Genomic DNA, 17,099 nt, shown 5'->3' on the forward strand with positions numbered 1-17,099 from the left:
GAAAGGGAAGGGGATTGCAGTTACGACGTATAGAACATATCCGATAAAATAGAAACACTTTAAATTTCCTGTTTGTTTTATAGTGTGGTCCAATAAATATCAGCATCACAATCTGAACTAGAATTAAACAGTTGGCAACTAACCATTAAACAATAATAGAAGCAATACAAACTAAATGAGATTTAAACAGAAAGTAACTCATCCTTTTCGTGAAGACCATAATACTATGCAAAATTCAAACTAAATGAGAAGTGAATAGAAATCAAGCAATCATCGTCATACAGAATCGAACAATATTCGAAAAACAAACAAAATGAGAAAAAACAGAAATCAAATGACAATTATCATAAACAACAGAACAATATAAGCTAAGCAAGGGTTGCTCCTTTCGAGTTCATTAAACTGAAATGACTTTTTTAATTATCTGTTGCCTTCATAGATACAAGTTATGCCAATTGTAATCGGCACCTACATTCTATTTTTAGAAATTTTGTATTATTAGACATTTTTTTCTAGCTGTTGAAATGATGCATTGAAATATTTACAGTCCCAATGAATGAGAAAAAACAGAAATCAAATGACAATTATCATAAACAACAGAACAATATAAGCTAAGCAAGGGTTGCTCCTTTCGAGTTCATTAAACTGAAATGACTTTTTTAATTATCTGTTGCCTTCATAGATACAAGTTATGCCAATTGTAATCGGCACCTACATTCTATTTTTAGAAATTTTGTATTATTAGACATTTTTTTCTAGCTGTTGAAATGATGCATTGAAATATTTACAGTCCCAATGAGTTAACTTAGAGGTAATTAACTTCGAATCATTATGATTTACATATAATCAGTTATTCCTAACAGCGGTTAAATCTATTTTTCAAGAAAATAGATTTCTAATTTCTATTCATCTTCAGAAATTACCAGTCTATTGTAGAATATATGTATTTGACTCCGTTTCTTTTGACGTCAAGACGTCAACTCAAGAAACCCTCATCTGTCTGTATTTCACGCCTACCGTGACAAATATAAAAGCACAAAATATTCCCAACATGAGGATAATTTGTCTAAGATGAATTGAAGTTAAAAATAAATAAAAATTGAACAGAAAATCTGATTTATTTAATTATCTAATTCATCATATTGATGAGATGTAATTGGAATTCCTCTGAGTTTAAAGTTTGATATATTGTAAAGGAATTTCCTCGCAATTACTCTGATGAGATGAAGCGTATGCTTTGTTTAACTTACCTAAATTAAGTCTTATTTCTCTCAGACGAATATTTTGTCTTTTAAAACTTGTTGCTCACTATGTTTTTATAACATAATCATTCTCTTGCTATTTTAAAACTCTTGATGTAAATTTTACAAAAAAGTCACAAACAGTGATGGAAGACAATATCGTCTCTTGGTCTATGTGCATACATGTTTTAAAACAAGACATCGATGGATTCATAACAAAATTGTGTTTTGATGGTGGTGATGTGTTTGTACATCTTACTTTGCTGAACAATATTGCTGTTTTCAGCTGATCTTTATCTATAATAATATTCAAGATAATAACCAAAAACGGCATTTCCTTAAAATTACCAATTGACGGGCAGCAACCCAACAACCTATCCATCTGAAATTTTTTGGAGCAGATAGATCTTCACTTCTTAAACAATTGTAACTCTTGTCAGATTTGCTCTAAATGCTTTGGTTTCAGAGTTATAAGCCAAAATCTACAGTTTTCCCTTATTTTCTATATTTAGCCATTGTAGCCATTTTGGTTGGTTGGCCGGGTCACCGGACACATTTTTTAAACTAAATACCCCAATGATGCTTGTGTTCAAGTTTGGTAAAATTTGGCAAAGTAGTTTCAGAGGAGAAGACGGACGACGACGGCCGACGGACGCCAAGTGATGAGAAAAAATTGCTTGGCCCTTTGGGCCAGGTGAGCTAAAATGAAACACTTTCAAATGTCCTTTTGAACTCATCGTTGTGTATGTGTTATAGTGTGCTTTGTCCAAATTTGAATAGAAAAAATGACATAGCTTGATATTGAAATGTGCATTTGGCTATCTTCCTCCTTTACAACTTTAACGAGGTTTCTACATTTTAAAAGGGGTTTCATCTTGATAACTTCCCATAAAATTATATTGTAGCTCATTCGTCTGGTTTGTAACTGGAAGCTTCAAGAAAAAAATAGTGCTATGGTGTATCTCTACTATTTTCTAATGTGTTTTGCTCTAAAAAAAAGTATCAAAGTTTTCTGCTAATACTTTGCCTACATTTTTTGCATCTTCGATCTCAATCTATTAGATAGCATCAGCAAATAAACATTAAAAAATTGGACGATTTTACAGAATTGCCAAAGTATGTTTAATTCAGATACCAAGTAAATAACTTAAATGTCGTTTATTGTTTGAACTGTAGTGTTTGGACTCCAGAAAATGGAATATTTTGTTTATCCAATGTGCTTAAAAAGATGTGTTATTATTGTCAGTGAGACAATTATCCACCAGGGACCAAAAGATCTAGAAGTTATCAAGTATAGGTGTTCAGCCATTCGCAAAGGCCATACCGCTTGACAATCAATAAAAGGCAACGAAATGAAAAAAAAAACAGTTTTAAAGGTAAAACTAAAGGCCTTATTTTAAAAGAAAAACGAAAAATAAGTTTAATATACAGCGCTAAACGACAATCTCTGAAGAAATGTAGATAGTTATGTAGCAATCAAATGTATGGACTTGAGGAACAATCCTTTGGTTTTATAAAAAAAAATGATATTGTCAATTTAACATGATTAAACTTATAATCTATTTGCTAACATAAAGAAAGGTTGGAGTTACATCATTATAGTACTCACATGACCGATATTTCACTCATATAACTGAGTTCAAAAGTTTATACCTTTTCATTCCCACTAACCTTTCTTAATATGATGTAATTTGACTATGATGTACATATTTGACGCTAAGTAATTAAAATTAGTATGCATGTGTTAGAAAGATCTTCACTATGTTATTTTTACCACATAACAGCTCTTTATCTTTTCATTAAGTATAAATAATTGTATGGTGCAATTTGACACGCTAGTATCAACCTGTGTAATGATAAATATGTTTATCATATACTTGTATAAAATATTACTAAAATTTTACAGTTCAATAACATTTGAAAATATCAAAAGGCTATGAAAGGATTACTAGGTGTATTGACCAGATTCCTAAGAAACTCCATAGCGGGCTGATAAAGGTACCTTTATTGACTGCTTCCGGAATGTTATTACATGCCTTTCCCTTAATTTCCGTGACGTTTATCACATGCAACTTCGTGCATTTCCGGAAATTTGTTTGAAACGACAAAAGACCGCGGAAAACGGCAAATGATAAGACTTTTCACAAAATGTTTGAAGAGCAAAAAAGATTTAAGTTAAATATGTTTTGAAAGACATAAATGAGGTAACAATATTATTGAAGAACATGATAATTGTTGTGACAAGATAAATAAAATGCTTGTAATATCAATAAAAACAATTAAAGTTAAGATTTTTTTTTTTTGGTTGTTGGCTGTAAATATTATCTGAAAGTGCAAAGACAAACAAAATTAAATTTTAATAGTTCTTGTCTGTATTTCTTCTGCTGAAGTATATGATAAAAAGATAATTACATGTCATTTTTCATATCAGACCCTTTATCGGCCCTCGTTCATGATATTAGCCCTCGAGCCTGCGGCTCTTGGGCTGATATCATAACCTTGGGCCGATAAAGGGTCTGATATGAAAAATGCCATATAATAATCTATACTTCTCTTATTATTCCTAATTAATTGTCTGAAATAATATTCTTATGAAGCTCTAACAGTACATGCTTTATTAACACTGATGCTATATAGGATAAAACAAATTGTGGACAAATTATGAAGGTCGTTTCAAGCTCTATTTTACATTGAAAAGCTATTTTATGATGTCTGATAAAATACTGCAAGGCTGTGTGGAAATGTTTGTTGAATAATATAATGTTGTAAGAAGATTGCTGATAAAAAAAATTAAGGTCTGTGTCGGTTTTTACTCCGATACGGCATGGTGATTCGCAAATAACTATCAAAATTGTGAAAGTGTGCATGCAAATATCGGTTGAATTAATTGACAGACTATATCGAAATGTCTGTTTAAAAAGTTAAAGGTTGCATGGCGATATTAAAAAAAATGAAATTGTTTATCGATATGTTTTAAAATATGTCTTAAATATATAGCTATCAAGATATAGTATGATTGCCAATGAGACAACTCTCCACTCCACTAGAGACTCAATGACATAGAAGTAGCAAGCTATATGTCACCGTACGGCTTTCAACAACAATACAAACCCCTGTCGTATATTTAGCTTTAAACGGCACAAAAATGACAAATATAAAATGAATCGAAAGAGGAAGCTAACGGCCTTATTTAAGTTCAAAACAATAAACGAAAAACAAATATGATAAACTGTAACAAACGACAACCACTTAATTAAAGGCTCATAATTTAGGACATTCACATACATTCAGGGTTAAACATGTTTGCTGGCGACCAACCCTACTCTAACAAAGGAAGGTGGTGTAACAACTGAAGATGAGAACAAACGATAAAAATCAGTTGAAAAGGGTTCAATTTTTCAGATCGATACAAAACATACAATAGCTCTAATAAAAACGCAAAAGACACACATTTGCTCATACTTATATATCAATCCGTACACATCCAACTTTATTGAATTTAGGGTTAAGACGTCAAAAACCGTCAGAAAAGAAAAATTCGTGATTTTTAGTCAGAAACGCAAAACTTCTCTTTAATTTTATTTTATGTATTATTCGTCTTTGTAAATTGTTAACCTTTACTGTTTATTCCAAATTTAGTAAAAAGCAAAATCACGAAAAAAATACTGAACTCCGAGAGTCAAAGTTTACAAGTGGAAGAGAAACTAAAATAATCATAGAAAAAAGAAAAACAACAGTCTACAAAACAAAACAAAGTAAAACTAGTGACTGAGCAAGATTAAACTACCACAAAACCCAGGTGGTTTGATCAGACATTTATTTCTAAAATTATTTACCAATCAGTCAATTAAAACAATTAAGCTTTTTAAACCAAACAAATGACAGTTTACGTCTGTAATTGACATTAAGAGGCTCAAAATTGGTTTAACAAATCGGTGTGTCTGTATTTCAATTCATTTGAGACGTTACGCTGTCAATTGTTCAAGAAATTAATAAATTAACAAATTTGAACTATCCGTACTCCTTACGTGTTTAAACGTCTTGAGTCGGGGAGAACATGATTGATGTATTGGCTCTAAATAGCTCTTGACATAATTTATGTGGCTGCGAGTACTCTAACAACATAAACAGTTAAGTCGGCCTTATATCTTAACTTACATCTAGAAATTGACAATGAGGGCCGGTTGAAAACAAACCTTTACGACAAAAGAGATGATTTCAGCTTTCCAATTGTTAACTTTCGATTTCGAAGTAGCAAACTGGGTATATATTTCCCAATTGATACGATATTCTCGTGCTTGTATTTTCTATCATGATTTTCTTGATAGAGGATTGTTGCTCATAAGGAAGCTACTAAACCAAGAGTTCCAAATGGTGAAGTTGAAATCATCCCTTCGTAAATTTTACGGACGCCATCACGAGTTGGTTGACCGTTATGGAATAACCGTTTCACCGATGATATCGGATGTGTTCTTTACGTCATAGCTACAATCCCCTTCCCTTTCAAGAATGTGACCTACCGAATAAGACTATTTATCGGTTTTATTATAACATGAGCAACTTGACAGGTGCCATAAGTGGAGCTGAATCTGCCTACCCTCCCGGATCTCCTGAGATCACCCCCAGTTTTTGGTGGGGTTCGTGTTGCTTATTCTTTAGTTTCCTATGTTGTTTCATGTGTTCTATTGTTTGCCTGTCTTTTTCATGTTTAGCCATGGCGTTGTCAGTTTATATTCGATTTATGACTTTGACTGTCCCTCTGGTGTCTTTTGCCTCTCTATTGGGTTAATCAATTTTCAAGTGATCCTTATAGTTGGTTCTTATCGGTTGCTTTTGCACCAGAATATAGGGGAAGTTCAAAGGCTCACAGACATGTTTTACCCCGCCATATTCTGTATATGCCTGTCTCAAGTCATGTGTCTATATTTCAATGGCTGCCGTTGGTTGATATTTACTTGTCGTAAATTAAAATGTCAAATTTAAGATCGATCGTTTTTCATTTGAATTACACTTTTTCATATTGTAGACTATGTTCTATGATTGCTTATATCTTCATCATTTTATCTCTTGTTGATAGTTGTCACACTTACACCCATAACACACCTCCGTGTTTTTATAAAGGTGACATAGGTATGCATGGCGATTATCCTCTTTAAATTGATACGACCCTTTACATTTTTTCAAGTGTAGGCAAAGTTTCATTTAAATCACATGTACACTAATTTCTAAACAAAAATATCATTCCTCTGAATTCATTTATTTTCGTTGGTATCGCTTTTTGTGGATTCAGTAAACATTGCATTTTCCAGGACATTAAATTCTTGACTTTGAGAAAGTCTGCATACTAGCCTATTGAATAATTGTGTTTTGTTGAACTTTTGAATTCGTGGTTCACCTTTGTGCACCTAATCAACAAAAATTGATATCCCACGAAAAATAATGAATCCACAGTATGTCGGAATTCGAAACCTAAAATCTGTTTAACTTATTCAATTTTAAAAATATCCCCGAAAAAGATTCATGCATGTTTTGATTTTTTGATTTTGTTTTTCATATTATAAAATTATAGGTTAAAAACGGTCAAAGTAAGTGGCTTCATTTTACGTTTGGATCTGAATTCAAATAATTTTAAACATTAATAAGCTGTCATTACAATGAAAATGAAAGATAAGATTGGATACAATATTATGATCAAATAAAAATATAGACATGTTGAAAGGTTTTATGCTGATGTTAAAATATTACCAGGTTTTATAATATGGTGTTGCAAAAAAATGTAAGTAGTTATCAAAGGCACCAGGATTATAATTTAGTACGCCAGACGCGCGTTTCGTCTACATAAAACTCATCAGTTACGCTCATATCAAAATTGTTATAAAGCCAAACAAGTACAAAGTTGAAGAACATTGAGGATCCAAAATTTCAAAAAGTTGTGCCAAATACGGCTAAGGTAATCTATGCAAGGGATAAGAAAATCCTTAGTTTTTCGAAAAATTCAAGGTTTTGTAAACAGGAAATCCAAGGTTAAGGTTACATGCCGATGCACATTTTTGAAATTTAAGCTACTTCAAATACTGTATGTCAGTGTCTGTTAACTATTTTGAAGTGATAAGCACAATCTAATACAATTGACATTAAGCATCTAAATTCATCCGAACTATAACTGTGAAGAAATTTATAAGAAAATTGACACAAACAAATCCTTTGTGAACGTCGGAGGAAAACATGTTTTCTTTTAAATATTTTCAATTCCAATATTTCTGAAATCTAAATTTAATTTTCTTTTCTGGATTCGCGTAAAATTTGAATCATGTGCACAATTTGTATTACAATCATGCCCTCATTATTCTGAACAAAAATATGTATTAAATAATGCTTTTTCCGATATTGTTTCATCTGAATTAACTTAGAACCTAAAGTACCTTGAAGAAAAAATAAATCATAGAGTTGAGATAAACGTGTACAAAAAGCAAAACCAATTTTTGCATAATCTCAAAAGGATTTGCTACGTATTTCGGACTTTCCTTTATGAATTTTCCGCGGAGTTCAATATTTTTATGATTTTACTGTTTGTAAATTTTATCTTTCCCTATACAAAGTCTCATACAAATACGTTTTTTCGGGAATAAAATATAAAGATAAGATAAGAGACAATATCGTATTACCGATGTTCCATTATCGTAAATGCTTTTTCCGATATTGTTTCATTTGATTTTACTTAGAACCTAAAGTTGCTTCAGAAAAAATAAATCATAAAGTTGGTATCAACGTGTACAAAAAGCAAAATAAATTTTAAATAATCTCAAAAGGATTTGCTACTTATTTCGGACTTTCCTTATTGAATTTTCCTCGGAGTTCAAAATTTCCATGATTTTACTGTTTTTACATTTTAACTTTCCATATACAAAGTCTCATACAAATACGTTTCTTCGGAAATAAAATATAAAGATTAGATAAGAGGCATTATCGTATTACCGATGTTCAATTATCGTAAATATTTTTTTTTTTTTAAATATTGAAACACACTAGTCGTAAAAAGTTCAAAAGTCGAATAATAGGTTTATTTTATACATCAGGGTTCTAGGTCATAAAACCAAATCCAATAATTTGATTATTTAATTCGGGGTACGGTATTCATGCTAGAAACTTTTATGAGCACAAGGTCAGACAACTTATCTGAGATTTAAAGACGCGAAAACATAGTGGATATTCAGACATATCGTATTGGTAACCGTAAAACCTAAGGAGTGTTGATTTTATTCTTTCATCTAAATTTCCGTTTTAGTTTTTTCTTAGAAAAAAACCTAAAAATCTGTACTTCATAATTCCTACAAAAAGAAAACTGATCTCCTTAATATCTGATTAATCGTATTTCTATACGATTAAATATTACCAAAAGAAGAATAGTTAATACTGTATATGCATAAATATGATTATAAATAGTTCATATAAACTTCTTTTGTTCATAAAGTTTTGTTCTTTTCAATTTACTCATCAAACAGAAAAAAACACAGTTTGAGACCTCCGCACATTTCAATATTCAAACTGTAAAGATGAATACACGCTTACTCATTCAGTAATAATAAATTTCGCCTCTAAAGGATTAATATATACATTCATAGTCAACATAACATAAAGGTCAGGTGAATGAGGAAAACTAAAGCAAATATTGTTCTTACCTATTACAGTACCAGATTTAAACAAAACATCTGTTCCCCAGTTGTTCATCTTGAGCAAGTACAGGTGTAAAGAGTATTGGCTACATATAACCTTTTATACATCTCTGGATCCTCCTACTAAACCATTGAAAAAGCAGCGAATAATATTTTCCCATTAAAATAATGACATATACGTTTACCAAAGATCTATACAAAGAAGATATGTGAAAATGATGAGAATGTCTCATTTTTTTACAAGAAAATTTAAGCTTTAAGAATCAGCCCACTACTAATGCCGCAATGATATCAAAAATGTTATTAGCATTTATTTTAATGGGCAAAAATAATATTTTTATATAGTTCTCAGCTGGTACAAAGCCTATCGCGCTAATTTTCATTAAATTGTATATTTGTAATATCTGGTAATAATCCATTTTAATCCACTAATTCCGTTGTGATAAATAATTAAACATGCAAGAAGAAGAGGGGCAAATGATTGAACGATTTCATCTCCGCAATGAAATAATATTATCAGAACATGGCTTGATCTGTATATGTAATATTTAATATAAGTTGAGGAGTTTAAGAAGATCCAGCATGAGATTTCAAAATGAAGAAAATATAAACACTAGTTGGAGGGTATTCGTTCAAATTATCAATTTCTTCATTTGATTTGATTTAGATTTTAAAGTTTTGAATTTTTATGTTATCTTGGACGTTTTCAATTAGTAAAATGTGTCCTTTCAATGCATAATTTCAATCTGAGAAACCTTGAAATGATTCAAATAAGAAAAACGCTAAATTTCATTATTTTTAAACCTTAAAAGTCATAGAAATAACAACAACCAAGAAAAGGTCTTACTACCGGTTTAACGACAGTAAAAAAGTTGCTTTTTATTATTTAAAAAATATATATCTGTTACTTTTGTTAAAGAAATAGACACTAGTTATACCTAAGGGACCCTCAAACTTGTTGATAAAAATCAATAATATCGCCAGGGTAAAATATTAAAAAAAAAATGAACAAACAACTGTATAAATAACACAACATAAAAAACTAAAATACCATTAAAAAAAGAAAGGGTAAATAGATCCTGCTCCACATGTGGTACGCGTCGTGTTCCTATTGTTAGTATAATCGGTTATAATTCGGTAGGTCACATTCGGGGATAAGGGGACGACAGTTGGAAGATATCCATCATTATCTGAAAAAAATACATTCAATTACTATCAACCAACGCGTTATGGCGTTCGTTAAATTTACGACGGTATGATTTCATCTTCACCACTAAGAATTCTTGGTTTAATTGCCACCATGTGATCTGAATTCCGCGATCAAGAAGAAATTTGTAGGAAATGAATGCCCTAGATTATCATATCAAATAGGAGATATATACACCATATGAAAGCGCTGCTGAAATGTTTCTACATAGAAATGGAAATTTCACAGTTATGATGCTGAAATCTCTTGTGGTAAAGGTGTGTTTTCAACCGACTCTCATAACAAATTTCTAGATTTATGTATGTTGATATAAGAAACATACTTACTTGTAGATGTTGTATCGTTTGTCTCAAGTTCGTCGGTATAGCGGCGTCAACATTATTACCCAACTGTAGCAAAGATGATATCTAGGCAACTCATAAGTCCTCCATGGCCTCGTTAAACATTACGTTGAGCGACAAATTTGAGTAATTACCCTGTTTGCATTGTATACATAACTTTCACGACAATCCGTACAATAAATGGTACAGTTTGTTCTACCAAGAAATTAATTGTTAGATATATCCAAAACATCCGCTGTAAAATAAAGGATCACAGAAAACACGCGTTCCCGTTTACTAGTGACGCTTTAATGATATGAGGATTGTTATATATTATAGAGCCATTATAAAGTTTAGATCTCAGCCCTTCTAAAATGAATTGTATCCAAACTTTCGATTTTTCCATCATTTACACCACCATAAAAAACGGAATGTTTAATATATGTCCTAAAGAAATGATCCACAATGCTTTTCTTCGTTTAACATGTACTTAACGTAACAAATTTATAGTGTTTAAATCGATATATTTTGGTTTAAAAAAGGGGGACCACGTGCACATAATAAAACATGCTACAACAAATAACAAATGTTCTGCAGTTCCACTGAACAACATATTTGTTGAGTTTAGAAGTCGGACTATCCAGCAGGTTGTTGACATTTCTATGTTAACGACCTGTGTGTCTCTTCTGTCTGCCCTTTTCTTATGTTAATGTGAATTGGAATTCCTTTGTACACTTGTAAAACAAAACGAACAAAATCTAGATCATTTAATTTCACATACACTTGTTTTCTCCCTTATGGATCCAAACTTTTCTGATTGTGTGCCATTAATATTTTCTTCTTAATCATTTATGAGAGAAGCCCTGACACAGCAACCTCAGTCTCTCTTGACATCGACTTTGACCCCAGCGGTTGTTTCTGTACTACAGTTTATGACAAACAGGACAATTCTAATTTTGAAATAATCAATTTCCCTTTACGTAACAGCAATATACCAACTTCCCTCACGTTTGATACATACAATTCTCAACTCATACTTAGTTATCTGATTTTGTTAGATGTCATCGGGCTTAATTGATGTATGAACTTGTCGTAGAACGTATTGTCCTTTTTCTAAATAAGTTCATCAGAAAGTACTTAGACCTAAAAGATTAGTTGTCAACTTCACGAGTAATTATATTGTCATGAGGTTTATATTTTAGGTGGTGAAGTTGTGTATCAATCATGACTTTTGACAGTTTTCACTTTATTTGTAATTTTTCACCAACGTTTTGGATTGTGGCGTTCCAAAGGAGGTTAGATCTACGTGAGCAATTTGGTCAAAAGATGTTTGATATTATTCTTTTGATAATGTTTACCCTTGTATTTTTATTTTACTTTACTTGTACTTTGTTGGAATTATTTTTTTTAATCATATTGTACTATCATCTTCAAGGATTTTTTTATGACGTCTTTTTCAGATTAATTTGTTAAAGTGTGTGTTTATTTGGATTGTTTACAGTGACTTGACTGTTAGTGTTGCTATTCACCAATTGCAACTCATTCAAAATTTTGACCCAATTGCAATTTATTTTATTAAATCAAATTGTTCAACTGGTCAAAAATTTGAACAAACTGTTCAGCCAAAATGTGAAAGTGCAAAGTGATAAAATAAATCATACTTACAATCCTATAAGTCTGTAACTCCACTGTATTGATGTAATTCCTAAATCAGTCTATCAATCTGTATAGTTATATTACAGCCATTACCATACTAAAGATGAACTGTTTTATTTTGAATTACTATAAAAATGTCAAAACTAAGCTTTTATAGAGTTTTTCTTTCGAAAAGTATTCTATATTTATAAGTATCACACATTATGTGAATAAAAACATTTCATATTCAGTAAAATATGTATGAAATAACAATATGCTTCCTTGGGGAGATAACCTAAAATGCTATTCTTTTGAATAAAGACTTTTTGAAACCAAAAAGCGATTATCTCCCCTTCCTACAAACATATTGCAATTTCAAATATTTTACTGAATATGAAATGTTTTTATTCACATAGTGTGTGATTCTTATAAATATAGAATACTTTTCGAAAGAAAAACTCTATAAAAGCTTAGTTTTGACATTTTTATAGCAATTCAAAATAAAACAGTTCACCTTTAGTATGGTAATGGCAAAAATATAACTATACAGATTGATAGACTGATTTAGGAAATTCATCAATACAGTGGAGTTACAAACTTATAGGATTGTAAGTATGATTTATTTTATCACTTTGCACTTTCACATTTTGGCTGAACAGTTTGTTCAAATTTTTGACCAGTTGAACAATTTGATTTAATAAAACAAATTGCAATTGGGTCAAAATTTTGAATGAGTTGCAATTGGTGAATAGCAACACTAACAGTCAAGTCACTGTAAATCAGTCGTATGATTGTATGTTTACATAGATTTTTTTATTTTCACGTTAACCAATTATGTCAATATGATGGAACTATAAACAACTGTAATACATCAAGTTTAGAGACTTTGTTAGTTATTAAACAAGTTTTAACTCACCACGTTCTTTGTAAAATACCATACCGTGTCAGGAACTTAAAAGTACCATTTCCATTCTATCTGTGTGTTGCTATCGAGCATTTTGCTTTGTCAAGTTTTATTCAATGACAATTTAACATTCATCTTGGAGTATGGTTTTGTGTTAGTTCTTATTCAAATAGAGGTGTGAACTATTTTTGAATTTGTAAAATCCTCGCAGTCTTGCAAATATGGTTTAGTTTAGGAAAAGGTTTGTGCTTGTTGAATTTCAAATTTTCTTTTCTGTAGTCAAAGTCATAGATCAAAAATAAACTGACAACAGCATGGCAAAAAATGAAAAAGACAAACAGACAAATAAAAGTACTCAAGACACAACATAGAAAACTCAAGACTGAGCAACACGAACCAAACCAAAAACTGGATGTAATCTAATGTGCTCCGGAAGGGTAAGCAGAATCTGTTCCAGATGTGGCACCCGTCAAGTTGCTCATGTGTTCACACACCCGGTAAATAGTCTAATTCGGTTGGTCACATTCATGAAAAGGGAAGGGGATCATTGCTACGACGTAAGGAACATATCCGATATTATCTAAGAAAACGGTTATTCCATAATGGTCAACCAACTCGTGATGGCGTCCGTAAATTTTACGAAGGGATGATTTAAACTGCACAATTTGGTTTAGTAGCTTCCTTATGAGCAGCAAACCTCTATCAAGGAAATCATGACAGGAAATACAAGCCCGGGTATATCGTCTCAATTTGAAGATATCTACTCAGTATACAGACTGGAAAGTTGCTACATTGAAATGGAAAGTTCACAATTTGGTACTGAAGTCATCTCTTTTGTTCTGGGTTCAACCGACCCTCATCTTTACTTTCTGCATGCGCGTCTGTTGTATCCTTGATCTGTAGTTCGATGGGATAGATGCGTTCAACATAGTCACCAAGTTTTCAATTATTTAGTGAGAAAGTAAAGTTAAAGTATATTGCTTACTTCTTATCTTTCTTCAAAAAAAGTTCTTGAATGAATCCAGCCTCATGATAATAAATAAACAAAGTCGGTAAGGAAAGGGAAACAATTGGTTGCAACTCCTTTAGACAAGATACTTCAATTTGTCTTTTAGTTTGGAATGGGAAATACTTGTGTAATGTGTAGAAAGGTCAAATATTTTAATACTATTGCAAGATGAAAGAGTCTGAGACTGTATGTACTCTTTAGATTTTTTTAATACCCACATCTGATTCACGCCACTTCTATATTATGCAGTTTCACGATAACTTTAAAGCCCGGCTTTGATTGCTGATAACATAGATGTTAATAATTTTGAAAGAGGCTTTGTGGAGCACATGAAACACCAAGCAATATACTGTTGTTTGTAAGGATACTGATGTAGTTTATGCATCGAATACCATGATGAAAGATCCAGTTCTTCATCTTTGGTGGAAATTTCAACGGAACATACCTTTTATTATCCAGGATTAAATCTTTGGTAAGTGTTGTGAGGGTATAAGTTGAGATTCTGAGTTAACTGTCAAAATATTGGACAGTACAATAGATGAGCTCATCCATTATTTTCTACAAAAGAAAATATCCGTACCAAGTTAGGTATATGGCAATCATTATCCATTCGTCTGCTGTGTTTGAGCTTTTGATTTTGCCATTTGATTCCGTTTTGAACTTTCCTTGGAGTTTGTTAGTTTTGTTATTTTAATTTTTATTGATATATACCTTTCATCACTTCTACTTATAAAAATAGACAATGAATTTCATAGTTCATAGTTCAAATGTACTTTATCGTTAAATGCAGTGGTTTTGGTGTGAGAGTTCCTGCTAAAGGTAAATCCAGACACAAGCGTCGGATATTCATAATCGAATTACCCATTGTTATGTACTGGCATCTGGACGATGCTGCTACTGCTGGACTGATTATAAAGAAAACTCACAAAAAAAAAATTAGCTCCGCGGAAAATTCAAAAAGGAATGGCTTAATCAAAAGCTCAAACACATCAAACGATTGAATAACAGCTATCAAATTCTTGACTTGGTACAGGCATTCTCTTATGTAGAAAATTGAGGATTTAACCTGGTTTTATACTAGTTTAAACTCCCAATTGTATCAAATTCCAGTATATTAACAAAACAAACAGACACAATAGGTAAAAATGTCCCAAATAGGGATACATCAGTCAACATTGTGTTACCATCTTAATCACTATAAAAACAAACAAATTTTACAAAAAAGCACAAAAAGGCATACATCAAATCTAACACTCTCATTCATTGTTTATTTATTAAACGATTTTATTTATCTATTTCAAATCCACCCATAAAGAATTAAAATACTTTCAGAAATGGGACCGAATCCTTATCCTGACAGACACATGGTTCGATTAATATTTACTCTGACGTAGAATCGCTTGTTTATCATTAATTCAATGATCCGACACCCTATGTCAAAGTTGAGCATAGGTTGATTTGACTGGGGATTTTTTTGTGTCCCTTTGATGATAAAACTCTTCATATAGTCTAGTAATTATACACCATTGACTCTTAAATATTTTTTATTTGACCTTTCTGAATAAGGTAAAGACAAAAAAGAGGCTTCGATGCACCTTATTTTCCATGGTTTTTTTTATCTAAAAACAATTATCCAATTTTGTTTTATTTATATGGAAAATTACTGTAAGCGATGTTATATGAAAGCAATTCACATCAAAAAGTAAAATCATCAAAATGCTGAACTCAGAGGAAAATTCAAAACGGAAAGACCCTAATCATATGGCAAAATCAAATGATAAAAGACATCAAACGAATGGACAACAACTGTCATATTCCTGACTCGGTACAGGCATTTTCAAATGTAGACAATGGTGGATTAAACCTGGTTTAAAAGCGCAAAACCTCTCACTTGTATGACAGTCGCTCCAAATACCATTATATTGACACTGATGTGTGAACAAAACAAGCAAGCACAATATAAAATAATGTTATAAATAGGGGTACAATAGCAACATGAACCCCAACAAACCCTGGGTGTGATCTCTGGTGCCCAGACCGAGATTTCTGTCGAATTTCTTAAGAAACCACATATGGTTAATACCACTATGCAAGTAAAATAATTTTGTCGTTCAAAGTATTTTCAAAATTATAATAGAACAATAACATAATGGCATTATGATAAAACAATAACATAATGGCTGGATCTTTAAAAGTACAGAGCCACGTCATATGTACCTAGAAACACAACAAGTCATACCTACAAAACACACCAGCATAAATGAAAAATAATACAAACAACACATTGACGGGATATATAAGTACCGACCCACGTCAAATGGATATCACTAAAAACAGACCAAAAAGTAAAAGTAATATTAATAATAGAAAAAAGACAAATAAAAGAACAATATAACACATTGTTAAGATTATAAACAACGTCAGTACGCAGAATCTATACATCAATACCATCATGTATTATGTGTGAAGTAGATACGGAATATTTATCAACATGGTCTTTGTACCTATTTGCATTTTTTACATATCATTAAAAATTGGTCCAAAATATTTGTAATGTTTTTTGAACTTTTTAAAAATGTATACTTAAAACATTTTGACACAGTGACTTACTTGACCGCGATTATTATGATGTAAAATAAAATAACTACAACGTTTACAAGTCTGGAATATGTGATACGAACCATTGAATTGAAAGTTTTAAATGTCACAATAAACCTAAAGTAGATTTTTCCTCTTTATTTTGTTTCCTCAATAACAATAAGATTATCATAAAATTGATAAAAAAAATAGAGTATTTTTTTTTAATCATCAGCATAAAGATTATATTTTACCATGCTTCAATATAAAAGACTTTCATATGTTTTTTTTTTCAATTTTTTGTTTGTTTATTGACAAAACGATTGGCTTGAATACTGATGAATCTTATGTAGAAGAAGCGTGCGGCTGGTATTCCAACTTATAAACCTGGTATGTTTATGAGTCGTTAATTAGACAAATGCTTTAAACACCGTCATATAGATTGAGTCTGTCTTTCAACAGTACATTTTTATTTTATCTATTTTATCTACAATATCACTTTTTACTGGCCAAGTGTTGTCTGGTCATTTAAT

This window comes from Mytilus galloprovincialis, chromosome 2, assembly GCF_965363235.1.
Source record: "Mytilus galloprovincialis chromosome 2, xbMytGall1.hap1.1, whole genome shotgun sequence".
NCBI classification, from domain to species: domain Eukaryota; kingdom Metazoa; phylum Mollusca; class Bivalvia; order Mytilida; family Mytilidae; genus Mytilus; species Mytilus galloprovincialis.